Raw genomic sequence first — 10295 nt, 5'->3', positions numbered from 1 at the left:
ATTTATAGCCATAATCCGCAGCATTTCATAACTCGCAAAAGATAAGACTTTGATACGAAACTTAAGTTATGTTGTGTTGTTGACCCAGCGGTCAACAATGTCTAAAGCAAGAAATTGAAGCCAGACTTTGACAGTGAGCATAGCAAGGTGTTGTATAGCCTAAGGCAAGCCTCCTAGTCAATTTTGGTCCAAATTGGAGTTGATTAGACTGATCAATATCAGCAACAGGCTGTTGGAACAGATTTCTGACTCATTGACCAGCTAATAGGTGTCCAAATCAAAAAGTAAAAATAGTTGTGGGCTCAGCACATCAAGGGGAAACCATAGTGCAAAAATCCAGGCAAAACAAAGCAGGAGACATCCTACGCGTAGGATGTCTATTGGGGCATACTGCAAAGAAAAATTGACTGGGCATAGAGAGTGAGATTCCCTTTGGCTTAAGGGTTCCAAAACTTCTTTCAGAAGTGAATTTGGACCCTGTTTGCCCATTTGATGGAGCAAATACTGAATTCAAACTCTTTCGCATAAATTGACCAACATCTGAGGGAAGTACAGTTTTAGATTAGCAGACCTAATCCATAACATCAGCAGTGTATAAAATATAGTAGTGGTTGAGATTAACTCTCGAGTTATACCAATCATTACTAAAATAGCCTCTAGCAGATAAATGATTTGACTCGATTGCCAAAATTAAAACGCTTGTGTACAAGTATATTCAACAACAAAGCAAGAAGTTGTGCAGAAACTAACCCTTTGCCATGTGAGTGGTTGGATTTGTGATAAATTGCATTGATAAGTTTGATGAATTTAAGATCAGGAAGATACATTGTTAGAGACCAGAAGGTGGCAGGTGACCAAGGTAGCTTAGTATCCACCGAAGAGAGTGTAACTCAGGCAAGGATAGATCCGCTAGCACCGATTATTGAGGAAGGTAGTGATACTGACACTTTGTCAGAAAAATATTTCTTCATGATGGGTAGTCAACAGCCAAGAGGTTTCACCTATGATGGACCTGTGCGAGGAGGAAGCACCTCCCAAAATCCTTTGAATGATTCCAAGCTCACTATGATCTTCTTAGAGGGAACAAACTCTAGGGGAGCCCTAGTCTATTTTGAGTATCGAGGACGCAAGTGCATTTGTATCGAGGAGAGGCCAGCTCAAAGATTGGAGATAATCCGATTCTATGATGATGGAGATAGATTCCGAGACGAAAAGGGGAACCACTATTTGATAGTTAGTAACCCTGAAGATTACAACAGATATGGAGATAATGTGGCGAAAGGGAAAATGGTTTCAGAAGCTCAAGAACCGCCACCAAACATCGATCGGACCAGAGCTATTTTTATGTATGATAAGAAAACAACCAGGGTTCCAACTTATAACGAGAACTTGGGAATCTACAAGCATGAGAGTCAGGGTATAGTCTCTTACTTTCGCAGCAAAGAATCATAGGTAAACGAATTAAGCAAAGACAAGGTTCTTTACTTATTCTCTTATGAAACGGCAATGGGGAAGGGTATAGTTTTTGTTGTTAGACTCGGGCGAGAATACCAACGTATTCTCCCAGAGGAGGTAGAAAGGGCAACAGGTCCATGAGCATCAGCATATGTCCCTCAAGAAGTTCCGAGAGCCACCTACACCCCAAGTAAGTCGACGAATCCTTTTTCAGATGAGTATGACGCTACCTCACATTCCACCCGACCGCAAGCATTCAACAACCAAGACCAACCTGCAAACCAGCCATCAGTGCAAGCATGGCTCCGAAAGAGTGCAACAATGAAACAAGATTGAAACCGAGATGGTTATCAAGCCGCACGAGGGCTAAGGGATTTGCAAGAACCACCACTCTATTCAAGGTATCACGGAGAGAGTAAGCCAAAGACTCAAGGGTCAACAGTGATGAGGCAGGGCTATGGGGGATGCCACCTGAGGCAAGCCATGGCTAGGTGCAGGCGTGCTACAACACACACACACACACACACACACACACACACACACACACACACACACACACACACACACACACACACACAGAGAGAGAGAGAGAGAGAGAGAGAGAGAGAGAGAGAGAGAGAGAGAGAGAGAACTCGACACAGTAAAAACAACACTATATTGATTATTTTCTCATTACATGTATATATAGAACTTGAAGCTTCCCATGCAAAACTGAACTGCAACTGCTCTTGTAACTACATGGCTGTAAAGGCCATTTCCCATGGGTGTCGACAATCTGGGCTTGAAACCCAACAATCATTAGAAAATTTCGGAGGTCATTTGGAGGGCCTTGTAAGAAATTGTATTTCTCTCTCTAGAAACTTTTTTTAAAATGCACTTGCACCTTGTGAGTACATCCAAAAGGACAACCAGACACTTTAAAAAGTAGATTTATATTCCCAATCGTCCTTGAAAACGGTCACTTTTTTAATTTAATGTGAGCGTCTTTTTCAGGAGGTAGGTGCGACGCATTCAAGGCAGTTTACGTCATCACTGAAAGTTAAAAAGTCACAAACTGTCAAATACTGATAGATTTTGAGTCTTTTGACAGCACCAATGCGTCCGGAACACCAAAATACCCTAAAAACCAATGTCTACTTGTCTCATTCCGACATCCGGAGAGGCAAAAAATGTTTAAAAACCCCAAAAAATGGGCTTTTTACTTTAGGCGCGCGAGGAGGCATTCTAAAATGCTAGAATGCCCCTCTGTGCGCCGTTAGTACAAAGCTCCTTTTAGTGATTTTTGGACAATTATCTTTCAAGAAAGCCTACCCATGTTTCTCTATTGCACTTTTGCACCATGCTCTCTCTCTCTCTCTCTCTCTCTCTCTCTCTCTCTCTCTCTCTCTCTCCTTTCTATAGCTTAGCATATTTAAAGAGAGAGAGAGAGTGAGAGACTCCCATTACTAATGGCGCGCGTGGAGCATGTTTTGACCTCAAAAAACACCTCCTCGCACCGTTAGTATAAGGTAACAAAAAGACTCTCTCTCTTTTCCCCGCCTTACTTCCTCTCTCTATAACACTCACACATACACACATAAACACATACACTGGTGGATGCACAGTACTAAAGGCGCGCATAGAGACATGCACACCGGTTGTGCCTCTCTACGCGCGCCTATAGTAGAGAGAGAGAGAGAGAGAGAGAGAGAGAGAGAGAGAGAGAGAGAGAGAGAGAGAGAGAGAGAGGGGCTCTTTGTGTTTGTGTGTGTGTGTGTGTGTGTGTGTGTGTGTATGTTATATTTGTGTGTCTGTGTGTTTGTGAGTGTGTGTGTCTTTGTGTGTGTGTGTCTGTGTGTTTGTGAGTGTGTGTGTCTTTGTGTGTGTGTGTCTGTGTGTGTGTGTGTGTGTGTGTATGTTATATTTGTGTCTCTGTGTGTTTGTGTGTATGTTATATTTGTATGTCTGTGTGTGTGTGTGTGTGTGTGTGAGATCAAAATGCACTTTGTAGAATTGTAACAATGGGTGTGCGTGCTCACTCTTATAGACCCGAAATTATGATCTCTAAGGCTAAGATGATGAAGAAAAAACCTATGTGATAGATGGAGGCCTTTTTAGAGATTTTTTGACATTTTCCTCTCAAAAAGCTCTCTAAAAGAGGAAAAAAGGGGTTTTTTACTAACGGCGCGCGATGAGGCATTCCAAAATTTTGTAATGCCCCCTCGCGCGCCGTTAGTAAAATGTTCTTTTGGGTTTTTGACATTCTTTGCCTCTTTGGATGTCGGAGCTAGGCAATTGGACATTCATTTCTAGGATATTTGGGTGTTTCGAACGCATTGACAGTATTAAAAGTTTCAAAATCTTCCACCACTTGATAGTTTTGTAACTTTTTGAATTCTAGTGATGATGTAAGCTGTATCAAATGCACCGCATCTACCTTTTGAAAAAGGTGCTCGCATTAAATGAAAGAGAGTGATCGTTTTCAAGGACCACTAGATTATTAAATGAGGAGAGGGACACCTTTTATATTTTTGTTAATATCAATCTATTTTTCTATGTAACGTAGGCTCTTCTCTCATTGGAGGACGCAACCACGGGTGCTTCTAGAGAGACAAATTGCCAAATAAAGCTTCGGTGAAGCCAAAGTCGACAAAAACCATACGGCAAGGATCCCCAAGGGATCGGGAAGCTATGGAGACCAACATCAAGAAATTTCCTCGCCAAAAAGCACTCCAAAAGTCAGAAAACGGCTCGGAGGCTCTGAAGTCCACATAGGGAGTTATTCTCTATCCATTTGACTTTTTTTGTTGAAATTAGGCTCAAAAGGGACTCAGGGGGACCAAGGGCAAGCATTGGGAGCACCATCCATAAAAAAATCACCAGGAGACATCCTACGTGTAGGATGTCTCAAGGGCACTTCTAGGCACAAACTCCAACATTTTTCATCATGCACATTTTCTGAATGACATTTATAAGCTATCCACCAAGTCTCATCACATTTGGACCAAAATTGACTTCATATGCATGAAAAAACGCAAAGTTAAGGCATAGAGGCAATAATGGGCCATAGACCTACCAAATCTTGTCCAAATCCCATGAAACTTGCACAACACATTCACCAACACATCAACAACCAATCTGTATGGTCAGAAGCAAAAAATGATGAAATAGACATCCTACGCGTAGGATGTCTATTTGACTTTTTGACCTGCAGGGGATGTTTGATCATTCCAGATCCAATCACCTCATCATCAAGAGCTCATATATCAAGTTTGAAGCCATTCTAATCATTTTTGATCCCCAACACCTTCAAGATACACTTTTTGAGCCCAAAAACACCACACAGGCCCTTAGAAGCATCAATCCTTGTCCAAATCCAAATCCAAGAACATGGCCATGTTCCATAGGCCAAGGACTACCCACAGAACAAATTTCATGTCATTTTGATGAAAAAAGACATCCTACACGTAGGATGTCTCCAGCATAAATTTAGCCTTCTATGTAAAGAGTGACATCATGGGAGCCAATACCATGGTGCAATAAGCCCATATACCAATTTTCAACCCATTTGGACATTAATTGCTACCTATGATGGACTTTCTACCCAAATTGTGACCTAAAGCCTGAATCAGCCAAAAAATCCACTTTTTGATATCCAAATCCAAATCCAAGCATATAGCCATGTTCCATGAGCCATACACTACCAACATGTAAAGTATGAACCAATTCTGATGAAAAAGACATCCTACGCGTAGGATGTCTAGATGAAAATTTTTGGCCAGATTTGCACTGTGAGTACATGCACAGATTCACAAGTTTCTTTTAAGATTTATTTTCAATTTTCAAGTCATTTGGATAAGTAAAACTCACTTTCGCTGTAAGGTCCCCATCCTAAAAGATCGGAGCGACTTGGAAGATAGCCTTCTTTATCCTCTAAATCCGTTGACGACACCCTACTCCGATAATGCGAAGCAAGGATACGAGCAACGAAAGAGAAGAAGACTTCCACCTGATGTGTTCGTAGTTACAAGACCCTATGCCACAAGCCAGGTCGATGAGGTTAGAGGTTCTATGGACTCTAGATCCTACATTATAAGAGAAGAAATTCCCTTTCACATATTAAGGATTAAAAAAAAACGCCTTTTTCCCCGCGTTTAAGAGGCACGGCCGCCATCCTTAATTCCGAAATATGACAAGAGATAAATCTCTAACTAACTAAGACAAAGTGAAAAGTACTCGACTAATCGAGTCCACCCATCCTTGACTGGAAACCTGAGCCAGTCCCCACTTTCCACACCGCACTCACCCGTTCTTTTAATGTTGTCTAATTACTACCACGACATATACAACAATGTTCCTCAATTAATTCTTAACACAAGTTTTTTAGTACAATCCTTTCAAACATCATCGAACAATTCTTTCATAACCAGAGTTAAATAATTCCATAATCCGCAAAGAAAAAGTCTTTAGTTTCTATACAATTTTTGCCGCTAACCACGGACTTTCTCTGTCCAATCGACAGAGCCTTTGCAAAGGTTTTTCCTAATCGCTAACCGCGAGATGCACATACTTCCCTTTTGCTAACTGCAAGGGACATCTTGCTACCCGCAAGGCATCTTGCTAACCGCAAGGTAAAAAAAAGAAAGTTGATGACCTCAACTTTAATTTCCACTATCCGCAGATTCCTCTCGCTAACCGCGAGTTCCATCTGGAAACAAGATTTTTTTTCAGTATTTCATATTCTAGATGTTTCTTTTAACAAGATCAATCAAAATCATATTTTCAAACCATAATTACTTATCAACAATATTTCTTTATAAAAAATAACAGTTTATAAAAACAATACTTTTACTACTTTATGAAACATATGCTTGTTTCATGTGATTGAACAATCACGTTTCCGGTCGGTTTAAGGCAAGGTTAAATCTAAGTTCATCTTACCGGTCAACATGAATACTATGCATAATTATAAATTTGTTTTACTGGATTTGGAGCGCATGCGGCTAACTCCTGTGCTGGTGGTTGGACGCCTTCGACTTCTTCATCGATTGATGCTTCCGCATGAGGTACGTTCGGAGTTGACACCCTTCCTCCCACCTTCCTTGGTGGTGCAACGGCATGGGCGTCCTTGGAACTTCGCGTTACACGCTTCGGAGCCATAGATTCGGAATGGAGAAAAGAAAAGCGCGTTGTTGAAGAGAGAGAGAGAGGGAGTGTGTGTCCACAAATAGGGTGACGGCACGTCGACGATTGGAGATGGAGATGGCTTGAAGGTGAGAGGTTAAGGGAGAGAGGTTTCCTCCGGCGCTTCGTTGCGAGAGAGCTTCCACTTCTGTAGATGTGTGTGTTCAAAGTGAGAGAAGAAGGGTCCTTTATATAGGCACTAGGGGGGTGCTAAAAATACTGAGAGGTTTCAAGAATAGGAGAAGGAAAAGCTCGCACATCGTTGTGGCCTCTTTTTTTTTTTTTTTTTGGCGTTCGCGAATCCTATGCGCGATTTTAAAAAGCTCTATACTTACAAGTTCCCATTCTATTTTGAAAGAGATAATAAAGAAGTATCCTAATTTTGACTCACTTCTCTTTCTCTCCTAAAAATACTATCTCTAAGCTTTTTCTTCACACATAGATTACGTTCCCACATAAACCTATGGTTCCACATAAAGAAAGATCATAAATAAATGGATTCTGAACCCGATTTTCAATCCGATTGCTCTGATAAACTCATGAAGACTCACAAAATTGAGAATCTCAATTGCTTTGCAAAATAACTGAAATGATTTATATGGATAAATGTTAGGTACATTACATTCACAGCTAATATGGAAAAAAACGCTAACTTCGGACTAATGAGTGCAACAGGATCTATGGCAGCCGCGAAGTCACTGGCAAATAAGAAAAATATGACCATCAAGGATTACCTAGAAGAAGTGGAACCCTTCATCATTCCAGAAGGAACACTAAAGCCCACCAGCACATGGATACAAGAAGATCGGTTAGAGTCCAACGACCTAAAGATCTACCAAGGAGTGTTCAAAGAAATTGAAGGCAATGTTATCGAGCTACCAATGCTGCCAAGAGAACTCAATGAGTTCGTACGAAGCAAGATGGCCGAATACTTGGAGAAGATTGATCTCCACAACTACTTTGAAGCAATACCGATAGGGGTGGACATCAAGAGAGTCTGAGAGTTTGTGACAAGCATTAAAGAGGATGGAGTGGCCAAAGTAACAGATCTACAAGGCAGGCCAGAAACAGAGATAATAATCATTGAGCGGGTTGTAGCAGATACACTAGAACTCTCCAACAAGGGGGACAGTGTAACAAAAAGAAGGGATGAGGTCAAGGTGTACAATGAGAAGAAGGGGAATTACACCTTTGAAGACATTGCCAACCCAAGAGTGGCAATCATGAGCCAGTTGTACAACCAGTACTTCCACATGTGCATGAAGAGACCACAGAATTACAGGATGATGCTAGGTGCAATTGCCACGACATTCACTTGGGCAATGACGAAAGGCACCCCAAAGATAATCAACTATGCGGCATATATACATGACAACCTAGTAAAGATGGGCAACAAGAAGCCAACCTAGTAAAGATGGGCAACAAGAAGCCAACCTATATAGTGCCAGGAGAACTAATCACCAAGGTGATTTATGGGGCACTACACGCAAAAGGAAAGTGGCCTGACCCCCCATCTCAGAACAACTGGCTAAGGGTAAAAGAATACAAGGAAGATGAGCCTCAAAGAGAACCAAGGGTGGCTACAAGACTGAAAAGACGGCTAGAGCCAGTTCAAGAAGAGCAGCCCGAGCAAAAGAAAGGGAAGAAGGAATTTGCCCAAGTGCCTGCCAAAGAAACAAGGTCACAAAAAGCGGCAAGACTAGAGAGGCTGATGGAAAGCTTCCGAGTAGAGAGAGCCCTCAAGCGTGATTTAAGTGAACTCTGGAAGCCTTCTCTAGAGTCTATGTCAAGATAGTCCCGAAGAGTGCAAAGGGACCGATTTGAGGACTATATCAAGAATTTTGAGATTCTTGATGCTGCATCAGAGAATATACCACATGTCCCTTCCACAGAGGAGGAAGTACAGCAAATACGGCAGAAACTGCTAGATGAGCAATAGAGCCAAGAAAGAGAAAGAAAAACTAAAGCAGACAGGGATTTAAAGGGCAAGCCTGCATCTCTACCGGCCAGCCCTAAACCCAGCCCACAGCCCTCACCACCTCCTAGCAGCCCTCCACCAGAAGATAAGGAGGTTAAGGACAAACAAGAAGAGCAGCAAGCAGGTGAGCAAGAGCAAAGACAAGAGCCGGAGCCAAAATAAGAGGCTAAGCCTCGAAGTGAGGAAAAAGAATTAGAAGATTCTTATTACGCATTTTTGGACCTGCTAGGCTGCAGGATACACGAAGGAAGAAGCCGCCACAGCCGCATTCGACTTGGAGAGGACAGGGCCTAAAGAACAGATGCAAGGCATCAGACTAGTGGAACTAAAGGAAATTACTACAGATACAATGGACCTGCACCCGCCCTCCAATGACTGAGACGTGGTAATGACGAAGCTAACAGGGTTGAGAGCGCAATCCATGGCTTCAGAGAAAGAGATGACAGCTCTCAAGGCCACTAAAGTAAAGATTAGAATGGAAGTAGACGCTCTGCAAGGACAAAGCCAGAGGCAAAAGGAGAGAGAAGCTGAGCTACAGGCCATCCTAGCAAGGGCACTACAAAGCTGCTAGGAAATGGAGGAAGCCAATCAAGCAGTCGCAAAAAGAATGCAAGCAGTTGAAGAAGAGTGTCAGCAGCTCAACAAGTCACTGCTAGATGCCGAGAAGGAAAGAGATAACCTGACACTACAGCTGGTAGAAGAATCTAAAGAATTAGAAGCCATGAGAAATGCCAAGGAAAGGGCTGAGATAGATCAAGAAGCAATTCAAGATGAGGTCCTTGAGCTCAAGGACCAACTCAAAGTAAAAGATCAGACCATCCAGAGGCTGCGAGCATCACCTGCCAGAGTCAGAGCTACTAGCTCGACTCAAATCACAACTGAGAGTCAACTCTATGAAGAACAAATGCAAGAACTTTAGAAAGATCTGACTCTAGAGAAAAAGTAGATATTGATGATGGCAGAAGGATCTATCGTCATGCAAACGAGAATGAAAGAAGGCCAAAAAGCCCTGCAAGAGGAAGTAGAAAGCATGAAGAGAAAGCTCGAGGAGGCGGAGAGAATAAACGCCGAACTAAATGACCTCCTCGTGAATATGGGTAAAGAAGCAGAAATGGAAAATCAAAAGCTCCTGAGGCAAATTGAGGAGTTAAAAGGACAGCAAGCAGGAGAGCCAAAGGGGCCAGCGGCCAATGAGGGCATTGACTTAGAAAATGTGGCAGATCCGGTGGACACGCCTATGCAAGAGGAAATCCTAGAAGGATCCTCTCAAGAGCCACAGGATCTAGCACAGGAAGAGGAAGAAAAATTATGAAAAGCAATAGAGGTGGAGCTCAGAGAGACCACAAAGGAAGCCTTGGAGTGGGAGCAAAGGGTCTTCAAGTCTATGACCATTCAGAAGATCGACGCCAGCAACCTCAGGCGCGAGTGGCTTCAACCCTCTCTCCCATATCCATTGCTGAAATATGAAGCAGCTACCATCAGCAAGCGGATCAGAGAAGAGACAACAACACCACTGTACAATGCAGATATCTCACAACTAGAAGGGGTCAGGCTCATTGTTGATTCTCAGCCAAAGTGGAGGAAGGCCTGGCTTACAAAGTACCCACAATACCTAATCCACTTGGTAGAGGCACCGAAAAATATCAGAGACAATCTCAGCTTTTGTCCTCTACAAAGGATCAGGACGTGGAAAGCGCAG

This window comes from Adiantum capillus-veneris, chromosome 17 (genome assembly GCF_014529385.1).
Source record: "Adiantum capillus-veneris isolate H3 chromosome 17, ASM1452938v2, whole genome shotgun sequence".
Taxonomy (NCBI): domain Eukaryota; kingdom Viridiplantae; phylum Streptophyta; class Polypodiopsida; order Polypodiales; family Pteridaceae; genus Adiantum; species Adiantum capillus-veneris.
The sequence above is the reverse complement of the archived record's forward strand: the minus strand, read 5'-3'. Positions refer to the sequence as shown.